General features: G+C 37.8%; 1 pseudogene; it reads right to left on the bottom strand.

The window, feature by feature from the left end:
• Window positions 1-2,544: 2,544 nt before the first annotated feature.
• On the bottom strand, window positions 2,545-3,156 carry LOC142443322 (translation machinery-associated protein 16 pseudogene; annotated as a pseudogene).
• Window positions 3,157-20,912: the final 17,756 nt, after the last annotated feature.

The raw sequence follows: 20,912 nt of genomic DNA, 5'->3' as shown, positions 1-20,912 counted from the left end.
TTATGGGAGCAAACTTCTCATCTTTCTCAATTGGAAACCTGGTGAGTTCGAAGCCACCATCTCTTGATTAATAGACCCATTGAGCACACTACTCGACCAGACTCTAAAACTGACATTATTACATAATTGCTACACTACAGAGAATTATGACCCCAGCAATTGATACAGATAATGAACCTCTGCATATAGGTAAGATATTTAAACACAATGAGGGCCCTGAATAGATACTGGGCTGTAAAAGAGATAGAGAGTGAACAGTTCATCCAAATCTGTTTGCCCTGTTTATATTGAATAGAGCAATTAAATCCATATCTTCAATATTCAATATAGATTACACCCAATTCACCCCAAAAGTAGACTTGTATGCCTTCTGTTACACATGCTCATTATGAAAGAAATAAATACAACACATGTAAGGCTTTCAAAAACAGAAAGTCATTCTCTTCCCATTTGGGTCGGTAGAAAGAAATTTTTAGGTGACTGGACTAATACATAACATAATGAGAATTTTAGAACATATTGGGATTGTCAATAATTTCATCTTGCTTGCATGCACAATAAGTGCCCATGGAGGCAGAAGTCAAGAGATCAAGTGAACAATGACATTGGATAAATCTGTTTCAAAGACCGCTTGAAAGTGTTGAAAAGCAAAGATGTTACCTTGAGGATTTTAAAATATGCCTGCAGGAGTCTTGGAACGTTCTGATTCTTTCTTTTTCCTCAAACCATTTTGAGAAATAATCCAGACATCACATCACTCAATAGTTGTATCGTGTCATGTAAATGACTATCAGTTTCAAACATTTTCCTTTTGTTTATATTTCTTTTTTGGGTTTTATTTTTTGTTTTTGCTTGTATTTCTTGATAGCAACTCCATATTATCTCCTAACAGGAACCCATAATGTAGTTATAGTTTCTACAGAGTCACCCACACTGGGTTCTATATACCAAATATATATAGAAAGATCCAGAACAGAGTCAAGAAGGCTACCAACAATACCAACAACAAAGTAAGAAACTCAGTTTGAAAACCAAAACCAGAAAGTATTAAAAAACAAGATTAAGGTCAAAATATCAAAAGGTCGATCAAATATCAAGTTTTTAACTTTCAAGTCAGATTTTTTATTTCAATCTGCTATAATCATCTCTCTATACTCTGATAACCAGGTTATTCACATCCCTTAACTATGGTCAGAGAGAAATCACCAGAAGCTTATTCCTTGTGTAGAACCCGCAAATGTATGTGGCCTTCAACTGTCATCCATAGCCTTCTGCAAATCAGAGTTAAAAAAATTAAACTCTGATACAATTCTCTCCTACAGATTTGAATGTTACTATTGACAATCCTTGGACCAGCATGTTGGTGTTCTTCTTCCATGTGGGCTTAGTTGACGTTACACTTAGATGACTGCTTGTTTAAAAACAAAGCTTAAGACCCCAGACATCATTCTTTTTTTTAATAGAAATATACTTTTTAATTTTCATAAGAAAATGTTTTAACATTTTAAATAGCCTGTTAAGACTTGGTTGACATCTAGTTAACATGTAACACAAGTATTATTTTTTCTTGAAAATATTCAAATGTACTTCCATAGTTTTTTTTTACAAAATAGACTAAATTATATGCTATGTGTAACAAGGTTTGTGAATAATAACAATTTAACACACTGTTTTTCAATGCTTGAAATATTAAGTCAATTACCTTATATACTCGAGTATAAGCCGACCCAAGTATCAACCAAGGCACCTAATTTTACCACAAAAACTGCATTTAAAATGTGTTGAAAAACTCGGCTTATACACATATGTTAATTTAACATGTTTCTTGAAGAGGGAAAAAGGGATCACATCAGTAAAACAATTGGTACTATAATCTTAGTTATGGTTCCACACAAAACAGACATCATTTTTCATGAGAAAGCAGGAGCTATATAACATAAAAGGTGCTAACATGAAGTCATTTTTCAAATAAAAATCAGATTAACTATGAGACTGTTCCATTGCTACCAGTTATCTCTGCCTCAGATGATAAATTAAATAAGAATAGTATACAGTCCATGAGTCTACTATGAATTCCATGACACATATTATCTTATGTTAAAAAATTAAGGTTAATTTTTAAGAGGGGAGTAGGTGAAGAGTATTGCTAGAAGACAAAATCGTGAAAGGCATCAGTGAGGACCTGATCATGAAACAAGATGCTTTAGATTGCTCACTGTGTGACGTTAAAACCCACTGTTAACCAGTTAGGCAGTCCTACATAAACATGAGGGGAAAAGAAACTGTTTTCTGTCTTCATTCAAATTAACTCCTGCCCCTCCAAATTCAGGTTAAAAGGATTTTTTGGTCACTACATTTTAACAAATTAATACAAACTATAAAGCAGTCTTCCTTTTTCCTTATAATGTTAAATAAAAATTCTACCTGTTTTAAAACTGCACATAGAACACTGGTCACATAAGAGAATGACCACTTGTTGATTTACCACAATGAACAAGTGTAGCTTGATGCTCTCAAATGTGTTCACAGCTCAAGTACCGTCCATTAGGTCACTGGAGTAATTTCCTCGTCAGAGCTGCTGGATTCATCTTTTAGTTCCAATTCCTCTAAGACTTTGTCTACAGTTGTAAAGTTTTTCTTCTTGCATTTCTTGGGAATTGCATCATTTTTACAGATTTCCTCATCTTAATGTTTGGCAATTTCTTCAGATCAAAATCCCATTCCCTAAGTGTTTTCAGATTAGCTGCATCTACAATGTCCGGAACCTCAAGGCCATAGTCCTCATATTGCTGTCGCTCCCGCTCCATCGTCTGCTTGATAACCATCTCCCGGGAAACGTGTCACCGGCCTTGCCTGTCTTTGATGCTGTTATGTAACTCAATCTGCTCCAACTCACTGCTGAATCGATTTAAATAGCTTTTAATCCATGCACAAGCGTCTTTCTTTGAATATTCTACTTTTTTGACATCAAGATGATTTTGAAACCACTGTAGTTTTTCACCAATAATGTTGAGATGCAAGGCCTTCTCATTCTTCATTTTTTTGCTTTTTCTCTTGTTTGTGGGACTGGCTGGTGATCTGAGCGGCTTTTCTACTATACGGATGGGTGACTTTTTTCTCCTGACCGCCACTCTTTCCCTTGGGTGCTTTAGGCATGCTGCCTGCCCTGCTTGCCCGTCCAGTTCCAACGGGGAAAGATGACATGGAAGGCCTGTTGCGCGGCGAGCACACGCCTGCAGGCCCTCGGAAGCCGCGCAGTCTCCGACACCATTCTTTCCGAGAGTCAGATACCATCTCATGTCTTCACCACACTTTGCTGTAGCACCCATACCTTCTGTGGTTCCTTCAAAAGGGCACATACTGATCAGGGCCAAGTCATAAGAACTAATTGTTCTTAGATTGAGCTAGGGTTAAGTGTGAACCCCACATCCACCCCTGACTCTGTGTTTTCTATTCACCTCTGGTTCACCTTCCACATATTTTTGTTATATTAATGCAGGGAACTTTATCAATCATCCCCTCGGAGCATATGATTCTTCTGTTTATAGTGTCATTGATTTAGCGCATGGTAATATATTTAAAACACAATTGAGAAAAGGAAATTAAACAAGTGTGCAGACAGTATTTTGAATTGCCTATGAAAAATGAATGTGAAAGTTGTACATTCTTCAGTGCATAGAAAGGAAGACTGAAGAAGAATCAGAGTGTTAGAATGTAGTAATGGCAGAAAACATTGACAGCACCCTGGACTGCTGAAAGTGAAAACAAATCCTTCTCAAGGACTAACACCGTGAGTTTCCTGGCAAGGCCATTTGTTACGAGAACTTAGTGCTTATTCTGCTGCCTCATTCCTTGTGTACTTTGAGAAATTGCACATGCTTACTAACACATGTCCTAGCTAACAGAGAAAATAAAAGACTGTGCAGGGCGTCCACCAGCGTGACATCTAACCAGAGGTGTTAGTCCTTCACTGGATAAAGGGTTGGTATTCCAACCTACATTTGTGACATGGTTTATCACATAAGCTCACCCTGGTGGACTCATACAAATGGGAAGACAATATTCATAATATATAAGAAACTAAACACCCTTCTATTGCCTCTATATTCACTCACATCTCCCATGTACGACTAAAAGGATCTCTTCTCTAGGACTTCCAATGCGCTACATCTCAATGGTAGCAGTCTCATCTTCTTTGCTACAGTAATCTGGGGTCACAGACCAACAAATAAGCCTTCACACAAAAAGGGCTTCAAATTTACAAGGTGGCATGATTGCCAATCTACTGAGTATCACGGCCTGACAAAGCTGACACAGAAAAGACCCACCTCAGGGAAATGAGATCTGCATAAGGGAAAGCATGCCAGAGACCAACTGCAAAGGCAGTGAAGGCAAAAAGATAGAGGATGAACAAGACCTCAGAATTATGACACCCTGATTATGGTGAGTAAGGCATGGTGAATGTGCTCTGGAATGTCATTCAAACAATGCAAAGCAGACCTGTGTTCAAGCGCTGTCTTTTTGTATGGAGCCCAGGATATAACTGTTGACACGACCCCACACAGACCCTTGTCATGGAGTTCATTCAGCACCCTAGGTAGCTGCCCCTTTCATGGTTTCTCAGGCTGTAACGTATCATTGTCCTTCCCAGTGAAGTAACTGGTAGGAGTAGCACACAGACCATGTCCTTAGCTGTCAAACGTTTCTGTCACAGCACCACTAGGACTAAATTCCCTACTCCACTGGAGTTACCAAAGTAGCATCATGATATAGCTGCCCAAGCACTGAGATGCACTACCCAACCAACGTGACACAACAATAAGGCATCACTGGTGGGAAATATATGCAAAGCTAAGCTTCAAACATGGTGATATGGGAAATATAAAGAGGGTAACTAGTACATCCTCTCCGGATACCCATTTCTACTGAGTAGAGCAAATCTTCACAGAGTCTGAATAGACATAGGAATACACTCATGCCAAATGTAGGACAACAACCAGAGATATAAATACCAGATGTGGTGCATAAATATATATATATTATTTTTTATAAAGCTACTTAAGTATGGAAGTTTATGATTGTGGCATATTACTTCAAATATTGGTAGTGTGCAGGGTTGAGGGCTTCCCACAGTGCTTACATTCATGAGAGTGAGCTCCATTGGAAATTCCAGTATCATCCATGAGTATTGATGGATCTCCATGGATTTTTCCCGATTCTTTATTGTCACCTTTGCTTTCTTTTAGAAATTCTATTGTAGTGTACATATTGTTTTTTTCCATATTTGTTAAACTTGTCAGCATTGAACTGAGTGTGAAATTGCTTGTTATGCTGTAGTGAAGGTAAATGCTTGAATGATTTTCCATCCCAAAGACGTTCCATGGCATATAAGTGTCCTGGTCTTTTTAATGCAGGAAGAATTGCCATTTGACTGGAGAGCTCATGAATAGTATTTACTTCATATATTCCGGAGGATATCAAGGGAAAATACTTTCTACTAAAACAAACAGGTAAAAAGAAGGTTTTTACCATTTTATTATGCCCATAGATAGTAAACATACACAGTTTACCTCAAATATCTAACAAATCATAAATTTAAATATCAGATACAATCATAATGGTTGGTGAGTTAATAACATATGGAGGAATTATATAAGTGGGTATATGAGAAATATGTTTTAATATTTAAAAGTAATTCACAGGGATTAAAACTATATATGTGCAACAAAATATTTTAAGTGTAATATTAAAATAAATGTTGACACTTTATATTGAGTGCCATTTCTTTAGTCATAATTGTGGTAATTGAATTAATATATGTATAGGTTATACATATGTATATGTAACAATATTTGTAATTTATATGTTTATATTGTATATTCTAATAGATATATGGATAGAGATATAAGCTGTAATTTAGTGATTCTACTCATTGTGACTCTATAAGGTAGAATAGAAATATTAATTTTTATCAGAAAAATAATATCATATTTCTCATAATGTGTGGCCAATGTGTTAGAACCACTCTCCTTTCAGTTAGCGATCAAATGCTTAATATAATACACCGCTAGCCTTATGTTTCTGTGACTACATATACATATGTACAAACATACATTTATATTCATCTACAATAACATGAGATGGCATTAAATGTTTTCTGGAATAATTACAATTTTTTCATGGATTTTGTTTTGTTGATGTACCAACTATGTCTCAAAATTCACTTTGAGTGGATTATGACTCAGTTCAACACTTTAGGTCCATGTAAAAATGTATCCGTAGTTTTCTGAGATGATAGCTTTTCAATGGAGTACAAGGCCTTAGATTTCTCTCTTGGAACAGGTGGTGGTTTAGAACTGCCGAACTTGTGGTTAGCAGGCAATATTCAAAGAACAATTGGCAATTAAACACATTTTATCACTAACAAAAACGTGTACAGTTTATAATTAGAAGATCAAATTAAAAACTAGGGGACACAATGCAGATGTCACACTAAAGATGAAAAGGGGACTTTTTACTTTCCTTCACCACTACACCAGGTGAATTAGGTGTTGGCTACTAAGTCATAGTGCTGCTGAAATGAACAAAGTTGATCACCAACTTAATATGAGGCGATCTATGCTCAAAAAGATTATTTAGCATCCTCAAAAAAAATTTATGTAGCACTCCACTCTAATTCTTTGTCACTATAATTTCAAATGGACAAAAGTACAGTGGTTGAACATGTGTAGACAGTGTGATGATTATGCACAGATATTTATTTGATATCATATATAACTTATCTTTACATATTTATAATATATATAGCAACATATTCCTACATGTACATGTAAAGACAGGGTATTATAAGATGATAAGACAATTTAGCCTCAGAGTGGCTTATCTGTAACTATTAAAGAAGGAGATTCACAGTGGGGAGAGGCCTTTAGAGTCACTGGCAGGTTCAGGATTGCCACATTTTGTTATTAGATGAGTGCTTAGTCATCTACACTACATATACTTAAAATGTCAAAACACTAGCTTCTGTCTCTTTCCTCATACATGTACTTAAATAACATAATTTATCCTTCCAACTCAAATATGGAGCATTGCTCTCTCTCAAATAAATTACACTCACCTCAAAAGTGGGTTCTTGTTATCTTGCTTTACACTCCAATGAAACTTACAGATTTTTTGTAATATGGAGGTACTTGTATCATTTTTCAAGAATCTTACCATTACATCTTCAGTGGTTTGTTTTTTCTTAATCATTAACATATGAGAAGCAGAACCAATTATGCATATTGAAGTTCACAATATGAAACAAAAAGAATAGCATTATACACTGAAGAGAAGTAGCTATGAGACAAGAAATACTTTGTCATGTAAATATTTTTTGATGTTTTAACCATGTTCAAAGAGAAATTGGCAATGAAGCATCCTTGAAGATTAACAACAACAGTAACATATGTAGTTTATAATTAGAAGTGCAAATTAAAAAGCTATGGTGCACAGGGCAGATGTAACACTAAAGATGAATGTGGTTTCCTTTTCCTTCATGAACACAGGTGCGGTAGTAATGTCTAAAATTAATGAAAACGCAAGGGCAGGCATTTGTGCAGAATGTTCTGGGGCAATTAAGACTTTTTCTTACAAATTTATCAAGTAAAATTTCTTCCATAAAGAATTGGTCAATGCTTTCATGACACAATGATCCTGAATGAATTTTCTGCCCTCTCCCCTGGCATTTCTCTTACTACTCTGAGAGAACAAAATAGATTTTACCAGCATACTGTTCCTGACAGAAAAAAGAAGTCCTATTAACATTCCCCTGAAGTTGTTTCAATACTTTTTTTTTCAAGATTTCAAAAAATATGCAGGTGTGAATAATTTGCGAAATAAATTACTTTTTTCCCTTTCAAACATTTAATAAATGCACTAATACTGTGGTTACATAGGTGGTACACATTGTGCTGGTAACTGGAACATCAGGAGTTTGATATTGACATCCTGGTCTATGGGTGAAAAATGAGACTTTGGATATTTTTAACTGCATAGGGCTCTTCTTCTGTCACTGTATCAGAGAATGTTCCATTATGATTCATGTGTTTATCAGTGGCTAATATTCCAGAAGTGGAACACTTCTTCCTTACTACTAGTCTGCTCAGTTGGGAAGTTCCACATATTTGTTCAGCATGGGTAATACTGCTAGTAATAGAAATACTTGCGTAGCTTCCATAATAAAATCATGGAAGTTTAATATTGTGCAAAACAGAGTAGTGGCAGACTGTAATATGTAGAGATTTGTTATCATGGGAAACTTTTGATATAATTGGAACTGAGATAAAATTAACTTTATTGTCATATTTAACTAGGTATCCCTATCCCTTATCACAATGACTGAGGCAACAATCACCTGTATTTGGTATATAATGCATTAATTTGAAATAAGCTATTCATACCTACTATCATTAAGTTCTTGAAGGTCTCCACCATCACATCTCTGTTGATTTGCTTCTGAGAAACACCCAGCAATTCCCATCCTTCTACAGTAAAATCCACGGCCTCACCCTCACCAGTCACTGAGTCCAAAAATAGACCACATATTCAGTTTCATCTGAGGATTAAGCATTCAGATATGTGTGAAAAGAAAGATGCGGCTTCAATTTCTGATCAACTTTCATTTGATAAGGATTTGACAAATGGATGTGTGTTCCATAAAGTCTACCTTTGGGTTTAGTCATTATTGTCATTCTCGAACCGTCTACATTCACTTCTCCAAAGATTTCAACTCATCTCATAGACTTACCAATATGAACACCATTCAGAATTTGTGCGCAAAACTTCCATTACCTTTAATCCTCTTTGCTACTAACTTTGTGACACTTCCACTAGTTGATTACATAGCAAACTTCACTGCCCATTTGGACTGTCCAATGCCAGTCTGTGTCCTATTGTAATAGTTTATGATAGAAACTCTCTACTATAAACACCATCATCTGCATTATATTTTTCTGTGTGTGGGTGTGGAGCAACACCTTCCATAGCAAACAATTGAATATATATTTTAAAAACAAGTTAATTTGGAAATATTAACAAGAGATACTGAAGACTGGAAACTTGTTTGTTTCTTTTAGGCCTCTTATCAACCATTTGAGGAGCTATCATGACATCAAGAAATGAAGGAGCTGGCACTGCCCTTTCTCTCACATCCTCTCTTCAGAGATACAAAAGGAAAGACATAACAATGGTCATGCCAAGAAAGCCACTGGCTGCAGGTACACTATTCTCTGCATGAACTGTGCCTGCTGTGAGCCCAGAGACAAGGCCATGAAGAACTTTGTAATAGAGAACAATGTAGACCACAGCCTTCAGAGACATTTCCATAGCAAATGCCTTAGTGCATGTGTGCTTCCCAAGCTGTATGGGAAGTCACGTTATTGTGTGAGTTGTGCTACTCACAGCAAGGTTATCAGGAACCAGTGACTTGAATCCCAGAACCTTCATAGGAAGTCTAAACCTTCCCACCCCATTTTATAGCTACAGGTACTGTCAGACGACCATCTCCAAAGCCTAAGCAAAGATTAGAAGCTGAAGGGAAACAAACCTGAAAAAAAAGGGAAACTGTTCTTTAAAAACAAAAGAAAGATAGAAAGAAAGAAACAAATTGCATAAAAATCAAATGTACTGTACAGTATTATGGATAAACAATGTTTCAATAAATTAATGAATATTAATTTATATGGTTAAACAAACACATTGGGAATTGTCTATGTTCCCAAATTTGGAAAACAAGTACTTGTCTGCAGACTGGTCGATGTGCATATTAATTTGAATTCTACAAAAGAGACATTTAAATTAACCCTCCAATTTTAAAACTATTATCATTATGACACAAACATAAAATGATTCTAAAATAACTCAGAGACACCTTTAATTCTAGATCAACGGAACTTCCAGGAACCCAAGATGGATGTAGAACTTCTGAAATTTGTGGTGATATCAGATGGTTGTTATATAAGATCTAGTAAGATAATACCATAAATATGCTGGTCTGTCTTTTGGCACTTATAAGCATCCTTAATGTGAAAAATAGTGCAAGCTATTCAAACAGAATAATGGGATGTTGTTGGGTAATTTAAAATCAGTAAAGATACTATTTTTTTTAAATCTGGAAAACTAGGCATAATAAAAAACATGGTATCAAGATGGAAGAAAATCAAATTAATAACATATGACAAAGAGATATTTCTTGATTAAAGTTAATAGAATGTAAAGAGATTACTAATGACGATCCCAGACTATAGCCTTGAGTATTGATTCAAAAACAGAACAAAGAAAATAAAATTCTTACATCTGAACCAATAAAGAGCATTCCTAATAGTTTGAGCATAATTTTAAATCAAGATTTTAATTTTATGCAAAAGGGGCAAAGGGGAAAAGCTACTGTATACAAACATTCCTGGGGAGAGGTCTAGGTGGTATGGCAGGGGCCAGACCAAATCTAGGGATACATATGGAAGCCAATTCAAAATGAGAAGGCAAAAGGAAAAAAAAACCAAAATGACATGGGTAGCAGGACAACAGGGTACTAACCCACCAAATGGGAGTGTATAGTTTATCTCCACAGGGAAAGAGGGGCCAGACTTCAGCCCGGTGCTCCATGACATGAATAAAACATACTAGCATGAAGAAGGGAACCAATAAAGAGGTTTGAGGGGCCGGCCACAATCCCAAGTCCGTGGACAGTCTCCCCTCCGCCCAGAAGAATGTACTTCAGAGGACCACACTGAAACTACAGCTCAGGGAAAGGGACATGTCTGATCAGAGCACACAGGTGCAAAGGAAGGAGGTGGAAGGGAGAGTGGGGCACATGCTGGGCCACCAAGCCCTGAGGACGATATTCCAGCTCAGAGCAGCCAATGCATAGAGAGGCCCATATGGCTGGCCCCACTATGCGGCACGACATCCCTCACTGACCCATAGCATTACGGGGGACAACACTGGAGACACTGGGAATTGTGTCCAATCTGACCCCACCACACCGAGGCAAAACACTAAAGGTGTGTGACAGAACAAAAGGGGAGCAGAAAATTGAGTCCCAAGGGAATATAAAAAATAAACTTTGGGGCCAGGAGTGGCACCTCATCACACTCCACCAGAAAACACTCCTAAAGGTCAACAAACAGACCTTGAACTATTTACACCAGTGGTTCTCAAACTTCCTAATGCCTTGACCCTCTAATACAGTTTTTCATGTTGTGGTGACCCCCCCCCCCAAGTCATAGAATTATATTTGTTGCTACTTCAGAACTATAATTTTGCTAATGTTATGAATCAGGCGACTCCTGTGGCAGTGTCGGTCGATCCCTGCCCCCCCCCAAAGGGGTCACGACCCACAAATTGAGAAATGCTGATTCACAGGCTTTTCTTTTTGTTGTTGTTTTGTTTCTTTTGTTGCTTTGCTTTGCTCTGTCTTATTTTTTGTGCATATTATTATCTCTGTAGGTCTATCTAGATAAGGTAGGCGGGACAAAGAATCTGGAAGAAAAAACAATGGAACCGGCAGTTCTGGGGGTATCTGGGAGAGGGGGAGTTGGGGGAAAGGAAATATGTGTTAACAAACGCAGGGGCAAAGGAACCAAAATCAATGGCAAGGAGGGAGTGGGAGACCAGGTAGGGCTTGACAAAGAGCAAAGTAACTAAGAGGAATTACTGAAACCCAAATGAAGGCTGAGAATGAGAGTAGGACATGAGGAAAAGAATAGGAAAGAGAGCAAAGAACTAGGAGGCAAAGGGCATTTAGAGACATCTAAATACAGACATGTATATATGTAAATAAGTTTATATATGATGTGCATATATTTATAGGTTTAGTATTAAGTTAGCAGATGGACATTGGGCCTCTACTCAAGTAGACCCTCAGTGTCAGAACATTTTGTTCTGTTAAACTGGCATTCCATGATGCTCACGTTCCTGACAGGATCACTGAAGACAAAGCGGTATATAAGCAAATGTGGTAAAGAAAGCTTAAGATGACCTGGTATCAGAAGACATAACATCTGGCGTCTCAAAGGCTTGAAGATAAACAATCTGCCATCTAGCTCAGAAGCAATAAAGCACACATGGAAGAAGCACACCAACCTGTGTGATCACAGTTGTCAATGGAATCAGGCATCAGAAATCAAAGGGGAAAAATCATATCATTGTGAATGAGGGGGAGTTCGGAGTGGACACCCAAGACCCATCTGTAGGCAACTGGACATCCCCTTACAGAGGGTTGTGGGGAGGAAAGCAGCCAGTCAGTATGCAGTATACCACTGAAGAAACATACAACTTTCATCTAGCTCTTTATTGTTCCTCCCCCCTACTACCATGATCCCAATTCTACCTTTGAAATCTGGCTAGACCAGAGGATGTACACTAGTACAGATAAGAACTGGAATCACAGGGAATCCAGGAGAGATAAACCCGTCAGGACAAATAATGAGAGTAGCGATACCATGAGGATAAGGGGAAATTGGGATAGAAAGAGGGAACCAATCACAATCATATGGGTCTGGGTCTCCGCTCCGAACTCCCCCTCATTCACAATGATATGATTTTTTCCCTTGGCATCAGCTGTTCATTTTCCCCTCCTTCCCTGCTCCCCCCTACCTTATGCACCCTTGATAATTTATAAATTAATGTTATTTTGTTATATCTTACATTGTCCATCGTCTTCCTTCACCCACTTTTCTGTTGTCCATCCCCCAGGGAGGAGGTTATATGTAGATCCTTGTTATCGGCTCCCCCTTCCTACCCCTTCTTCCCTCCCGGTATCACCACTCTCACCACTGGTCCTGAGGGGTTCATCGGTCCTGGATTCTCTGTGTTTCCAGTTCCCATCTGCACCACTGTGCATCCTGTGGTCTAACCAGGTTTTCAAGGTAGAATTGGGATCATGATAATGGGGTGGGGGGCGGGGAGGAGGAAGTGTTTAAGAACTAGAAGAAAGTTGTGAGTTTCATTATTGCTACACTGAATAAAAAAGGTTTTATTTTATTTGGATCCATAATCCGTGGCAAAAACTGTCAATAAATCCCAAAACATATTTTATTGGAGAAAATCTTCTGCAAAGGATTCACTTAAAGTGTTGAAATCAACACGGGGAGCTTGGCTCAAGCCAGACCATGGTATATTCATTACAACATATTCAATATTTTTAAAGTGGACAATGAGTAAAGCTAAAAATTAATTAATTTTAATTGTTGTGTTTTTTGTGCAGAATATTGAATACACCACAGACAGGAAGAAGAATAAACAAATATATCTTGGATGGAGCACTAATGAAACATTTGGCTGCTAACTGCTCAGTCCGTAGTTTGAAACTTCCAGCCACTTCACTGGAGAAAAATAAGGCTTTCTGTTCCCACACATAGTTCCAGTGTAAGAAACCCATGAGGACAGCTCTACCCTCTCCTTTTAGGCTGTAATGAGTTTCAGTCCTTTCTATCGCAGTGAGTTGGTATTTTTTGATTTTTTGTCTCTTAGAAGAAGTTCAGGAAAAATGTCATTAAAATCAAAGATGTTGAGGTATTATTCCCTCATACATGGGACATATTACAGGAATGGAATAGTCCAGAGAAAAGAACATGTTTTTATTTTTTAAGTTTAACAAAAAATAGAACCACGTTCAATGGCTGTGTTTTACCAATAGGGTGTAGTTTAACAATACAGGGGATAATTATGTCAGGCATTGTGGAGATAGTGAAAGACTAGGCAGGATTTCCTTCTGTTATGCAAAGGGTCATTATGAATGAGGAGTGCGTCAACCAGTCTAAGTATCACCATCTATAAAAAAATAATTCCCACATATTGACCAACTGTATACATTGCCATCAGTTTCATTCTGTTAATGAAGCCCTGAGACGATTACATTTCTAAACCATGAAAGAGCTCAAGCTCTCATTTTCAGAAATCTATAGAAAATGTTTCACTGCATGAAGTGAATAAAGAAAACTGTAGGGCTGAAGAAATGCTGACACTAGACAAACAGATAATCCATGTCCTCTGGTAGAGCTTTATATCTAGACTCTACTCAGGAAGTTCTGTTGCCCACCGAATGGACCAAGTCCTAAACTAGGAGGTGGATGCCTTATATAACCAGCCCCAAGTCACATAAGGAAGATCATCCCAGTAATCCAGTGGATTATACCATATATACATTTGATAGCAATAGATATCACGAAGCTTTATGAAGCCCCGTCTTTGTTCCCCTTCCCTGTCATGCTCTTACATTATAGACAACCCTCAGCTATTGGACATAGTGTTCCCCACAAGTCCTATCTAATCTTTATCTGGATAATGAAAATACCCTATGGATCTTTAATACCATTTTGTAGCTCAAGGTTCTTGAAGTCAAATTAATTCATTCTTTACATACAAGAAGCAGAAATCTAGGAAGTTTGGAGGTGGTTGAATAAATTTGGTTCACACACCAGCCAAATGTTGAAATCTTTCCTTGTCGTGCATAAAAGTGAAAGATAGTATTCCCAGGTTTTAGCTCCCTCAACTGGATGGTATTTCTCTCTGGCAATTCTGTGACCTGAAATTTAGCAGTAGATAATGTTGATTAGGGCATGTCAGTTTCTTGGCCTGCACTTCTTATCCTAAGTGGTTCCTTGTGGCCTCAAAACCATGCTCCAATTTGAGTGTTTGCATTAAATACAGGACCCATTCTAAATTCAGGGTACTCTGTTTTCTTCAGCCTCCTTAGTTGACATTCATGTCAGACAGGAGATATTTCTTTATCTCAGAAGATGAATTGATTCCAGGTCTTCCCAAAATGAAAACAGTGAATCTGAAGTCCTATATAGACTTGGGAGTTAAATGCTTATGTTGAGGATTGATCTATATTATTAAAGGTTGACCTACAGCATTAAACCACACAGATGAATTTGATATCACCTTAGGTGATTTTTCAGGCACAGCATATTATTTCAGTCCAAGTCAATCAACTCACTGTATCAATTGTCTTTGTGCCATTAAAACACTACTATTGTACTTAAAAAGCAATTTAGAAAAGTATATGTGATCAATGGTTTTGTTGCTGTTGTCATTTATTGTGCATTGTTTCTAGTAACAATTATTTCTCTTTTTAAAAATCATTTTATTGGGGGCTTATACAATTCTCAAAATCCATACCTACATCCATTTGTCAAGCACATTTGTACATGTGTTGCCATCATAATTCTCAAAACATTTGCTTTCTACTTGAGCCCTTAGCATCAGTTCTTCAGTTTTCCCCCTCCTTCCTGGCTCCTCCCTCCCTAAAGAACTCTTGATAATTTATAAATTACTATTATTTTGTCATATCTTACATTGTCTGATGTCTCCCTTCTCCCACTTTTCTGTTGTCCATCCCGCAGGGAGGAGGTTATATGTAGATCCTTATAACAAGTTGCCCTTCTAGAATTATTTCTTTTCATTTATGTTTTAGTTTATCTTTATACTTCATTTTCTGAATATAACACAAATAACCCCTTGCATTCCAGAACTTGGAAAGATTTTTAAAGAAAATCCCCCCAATATTTTAATGATCATTTAACTAAAGAATCAGAAATTATTTATATGTATTTTAAGTAGTAGTCACACACTTGTTCATGTTTCTTTTCCACTATCTCATCCAACTAATTCCTATACTTTTATTTGTTGATTCCAATGTAAATGTTCATCTTATGGTGACATTCCTACAGATTCTGAGTTTTTCATCAAAGTTCATCCTGCTTCTAGCTCCTTGTATCCCATGGAAACTGTATAATATTGACAGTGTGTGAACAAATGTGTATGGTAGGTGGAGCACATTTAGAAGCCCATAGTAATAGAGTGTGGCACCACAGTAGAGGGTGACAACAAGTGAAAATTGTTTTAGAGGTGGATAACAAGAGATAAAAGGAAATAAGCAGGACATACTAGAGGGGATTTGGCTAAGGCAGAGACAACCTTAACAAGAACTCAAGCCCAGAGGGAGGTGTATTTCCTGGTCTCTATAGCTCTTGTGTTTAAGGATGCCCAATGTTAAAGCTTTTGTGAAAGATAGCACATTACCAATAAGGAATGACAAGGTGTAGATAGACAGATGATGCTAAGAGTAAAGGTGAATGAAGGAAGAAGCTTAAAAGTATATGAGATGAAGGAAGGTAATGGCTGATGAAGTCACTCTCCTCCTGGCTGTGGAGCAGATGCCCTAGACTGTAGGCACAGGTGGATAGCAGCACGGGGAAACCCCAGGGTGAGGTCTTGTGACTAGCTCTCAGAGGGTCTCTGCAAGCCTGGGGTTATGACCACTTTTAGACAGCAGATGGAGCAGCAGCTATCTAGTTGAGAGGAGTTACTAATAGGTGGCAGAAGGACAAGCATGATGGTAGGGTAAGGAGGAAGGTAAAAGGAAACAGAAGAAAGATCTAGGAAGCAAAGCTATGGATAGTGGTATAAGCATAGGTCTGTGCATATGTAAATACATTAATTCTGAAAATAGAGATCTTGACCTACATGCATATATTTATAAGGCAATACAATAAGATAGTAGATGGACTTTGGGACTCTGACCAAGCCCTCCCTCAATGCAAGAACACTTTGTTCTAACAACCTGACCTTCTTTGATGCTCACCATACCAGCATGATCACTGAAGACAAAATGGGTGCATAAGCAAATGTGGTGAAGAAGGAGAAAAGTGCCTGGCTATCAACATATATACCACCTGAGGCCTTAAAGGCTTGAAGTTTAAAAGTGGGTATCTAGTAGTGGGTATCTAGTAGAGAAGCAATGGGCCCACATGGAAGAAGCACACCATCCTGTGTGATCATGAGGTGTCAAAGAGGTAGGGTAATAGGCTTCATAAGACCCCAAACAAGCAAGCAAAAAAACCCCAACATATTGCTGAGTATGAGGAGGGTTGTAGTAGAGACCCCACATCTATCTGTAAACAATGGGACATTCCCTTACAGAAGGGTCACACTGAAAGGATGAGTCAACCAGACGTAGGATAGTACTGATGAAACACAAATATTATTAGGTTCCTTGAGGCTTCCTCATATTCCACTATCATGACTCCAATTCTGCCTTTCCCTGCGGGCTAGACTGGAGCATGTGCACAGGTACACAAAAGAGATAAGAGTTCACAATATACCGAATCCAGGAACAGGAATAGGAGTATTAATACCAGTCAGGGAAGTGAAAGGCAGGGAGGGGAGGGGAGGAAGGGGGAGCCAATCACAATGATAGACTCATAATCACACACACACCCCGGGGAGAAACACAGAAACCATGGGGGAAGAGAGATAGCAGTCAGTGCAAGATACGAAAATAACAATAATTTAATATTTATCAAGGGGTGGGGAGAGAGGAAGAGAGGGGATAAAAGGAGCTGATACCAAGGTCTCGATGGAAGGTAAATGTTTAGAAATGAATGATGGAAATATATGTACAAATATTCTTGATACAATTGAAGTATAGATTGTTATGTGCCCCAATAAAATTATCTTTTAAAAAAGTACATGAGATGAATTAAGGAAAGAGATGACTTATCATCCATTCTGTCATCTTGGGCTAGAGCATGGGTTTCAAGCTCTCTAAGTAATGTTGACAGATGACAAACAACACAAACTGGGAGAGGGCTTATTGCCTTGGATTCTAGGATATCCCATCCATAGTCTTGGTCTTCTAGGGAGACTGGATTAGCTAGTGTCTGGCCTGGAGCTTGAGAATCATGCTTAACCAGGAACTTGGAGGGAGGGAAACAAAATGAGTGTGGTGGCGAGAGGCTGTGCTTCGATAAAGGAGGGCAGCATTAGTCTGAATGACTAGTTGGGCATCATTGGCACAGCCCTTTTGCAACCCCCCCAGGGTGTTTCTGAAGGCAGAGGGGTGTGAGGTTGCAGTTATAGGATAAAGGGTGAGGGTTTGGGCCCCTCTAAAACTGATCTGCAAGTCATGCTAGTAGACAAAGGCACAATTTGTTTTAGACAATCTTGCGCCCACTCATCATGCATTTCTGGGATCTGTCATCATTCCTCTAGGTCTTAAGGACAGCCTTCCAGCTCAGGGTTCTGAGACAGATTGGTTTCAGAGGAAGGTGAGCTTCCAGGTCCCTCCTTAATCAATATTCTTAATCTAAGCTCGACTAAGTATTAACTTCTTCTGGAAAGATTGTTAGGTTATGGAAAATTACAAAACAACTAAAAGGTGATAATAAATTCAATAGATCAATAGATGCATTATACTGGATAAATCTGCCAAACAAGGCCCCTGAAGAGTGTTGAAAAACAATGATGTTACTTTTAGGACTAGGTTCATCTTACCCAAACCATGGCATTGCCAATTACCTCATATGCATTTAAAAGTTGGACATTGAATAAGAAAGAATTAAGAAGAATCAGTGTATTTGAATTGTAGTGCAGGGGCCTTCAAATGGACAAACAAATATGTCTTGGCAGAAGTAAGTTCAGGGTGCTAGATAGAGGTAAGGAGATGAGAGTTCACATGAAATTCTTTGGACATGTAAGAAGTGACCAGTCCTTGGAGAAGGATATTTTGTTTGGTAAAGTAAGGGGTAGTGAAAAATAGGAACCCTTCAACTGAAAGGATTGATACAGTAACTTAGGCAATAGGTTCATTCTAAATTGTGAGGATGCTGCAGGGCTTGGCAGTGTTTCATTCCTTTGTGCACAGAGTCCCTGTGCAATGGAATGGACTCAATCAGAACTATCAACAAGAAGAACCTCAGAAATTACTAATCAATACCCAAGCAATGCACAAAATACTAAATATTTAGCTATGTTTACAAAAGTTATTTCCATGTTATCAAATGCCTGAAAGCTCAAGAGACATTCACTGGAATATAAGCTTATTAAAAATAAGGAATGGGTTTCTTTTGTTAAAAAACATAATAAAATAAAGGTGATGGAAAACCAAGGTGATGCAAAAATCACTGAGAAATTGTTGCCCCTCCTTGATTTATACCATTCTTCTGCAGGTTAGCTAAAGGACATTTTCTAAGATCAATACAGCATGTCATATGGCAGAGTATTTTCCAAATTGAGGATCTATTGGAAGGGCATCACACAATGACGTAGGTGTTAGTGACTATCTGTCTGGCAAGGGGAGTGTAAATCATGTAGTCTTCCAAACTGAGTCAGCTGGAAGATCAGAGGGTCCAGCCAGTGCATGGGATCAATGGTAGTTGAATGCATTTTAGGTTGCTTACAAGGGCTATAATCAATTGAATCAAAATAAAATTCCAGGAGAAACTTCTAGTATAATGAGACCATAGATTAAAGCTTAATACAGAGTACTGAGATGGTATGAATAAACACCACTTTACTGTATGGTAGTTTACGTTCAAGTTATTGAGTGTAAATATAACAATGGTTGTGAGAGAACACTTACCAATACTTCAATACTTTCTCTTTTTTTAAAATCATTTTATTGGGGGCTCATACAATCTTAACACAATCCAAAACATACATACATTGTGTCAAGCACATTAGTACATCCATTGCCATCATCATTCTCAAAACATTTTCTTTCTGATTAATCCCTTGGTTCTCAATACTTTCTATCAAACCAGTAAATACCCTTGACACCAATGTCAGATAATGACACTACAAGAAAACTGTAGCACAATACTGATAATGGATCTACATGAAAAATTCTTTAAAATATTTGGAACAGATTCAGACAACATATTACAAGGATTATGTACCATGATTCATGAAAATTTGTCCCAGATCATATTTTACATAAGAAAATAAGCACTGTAATAAACCCATTGACAGAAAAGAGGGTCAATTGTCTAAGTAGGCACAGAAAACAAAGTAGGAGCATTTAAAAAGTCAAAGGTATTGGGCCTCTACTCAAGTCTTCCCTCAATGCAAGAATACTTTGTTTTCATAATCTGGCATTCTGTGATTCTCACCTTCTCAACAAGATTGCTTAAGGCAAAAGGGGTGTATAGGCAAATATAGTGAAGAAAGCTGATAGTGCCTGGCTATTATAAGATATAGCATCTGGAGTCTTAAAGGCTTGAAGTTAAACAGTCGGTCATCTATCTGAGAAGCAACAATGCCCACATGGAAGAAGCGCACCAGCCTGTGTGATCACTAGGTGTCTATGGGATCAGGTATGAGGAATTAGAAGACCCCAAACAATCATATAGATGGGAACAAAGGGTGTTTGATTGGGGACCCAGAGCATGTCTTTAGACATTGGACATCCCCTCACAGAGGGGTCACAAGGAAAGAATGAGCCACCCAGTGTACAATAAAGCACCAACAGAACACATAACATTCTTATCGATCTTTAAAGCTTGCTTCACCCTACTATCATGACCCCAGTTCTACTTTTAAAATTTGGCTACACCAGAGCATGTACACTAGTACAGATAAGAGTCCTCAACATAACACATGGAATCCAGGAGAGATAAACCCCTCATAAAAATAATGGGACTAATGATACCATGAAGGTAGGGGAAAGGTGGGGCCACAAGGGGGAGAAAGGGGAACAGATTGTAAAGATCATCATATAACACTCCCCCAGGGGAATGAACAACAGGAAGTGGGTGAAGGAAAATATCAGATTGTGTAAGATATGAAAGCAACAATAATTTAAAATTGATCAAGGGGTCACAAGAATGGGAAAGTGGTGGAGGGAGGGAAAAAAAGATGAGCTGATACCAAGGGCTCAAGTAGAAAAAATAAAATATTTTAAAAATGATGATGGCAATGTATGTACAAATGTGCTAGATAAAATTGATGTGTGGATTATAATAACAGCTATAAGAGCCTCCAATAAAATAATTTATTTTTAAAAATCAAAGGCTTTTAAAGTTTGAAAAAAAACTACAACTGTAACATGGAGCAGGTATAGTTCAATATGCTAATATATTCAGCTA

The sequence above is a fragment of the Tenrec ecaudatus genome, chromosome 3 (genome assembly GCF_050624435.1).
Source record: "Tenrec ecaudatus isolate mTenEca1 chromosome 3, mTenEca1.hap1, whole genome shotgun sequence".
NCBI lineage: Eukaryota > Metazoa > Chordata > Mammalia > Afrosoricida > Tenrecidae > Tenrec > Tenrec ecaudatus.
This window is presented reverse-complemented; position numbering and strand designations above follow the sequence as displayed.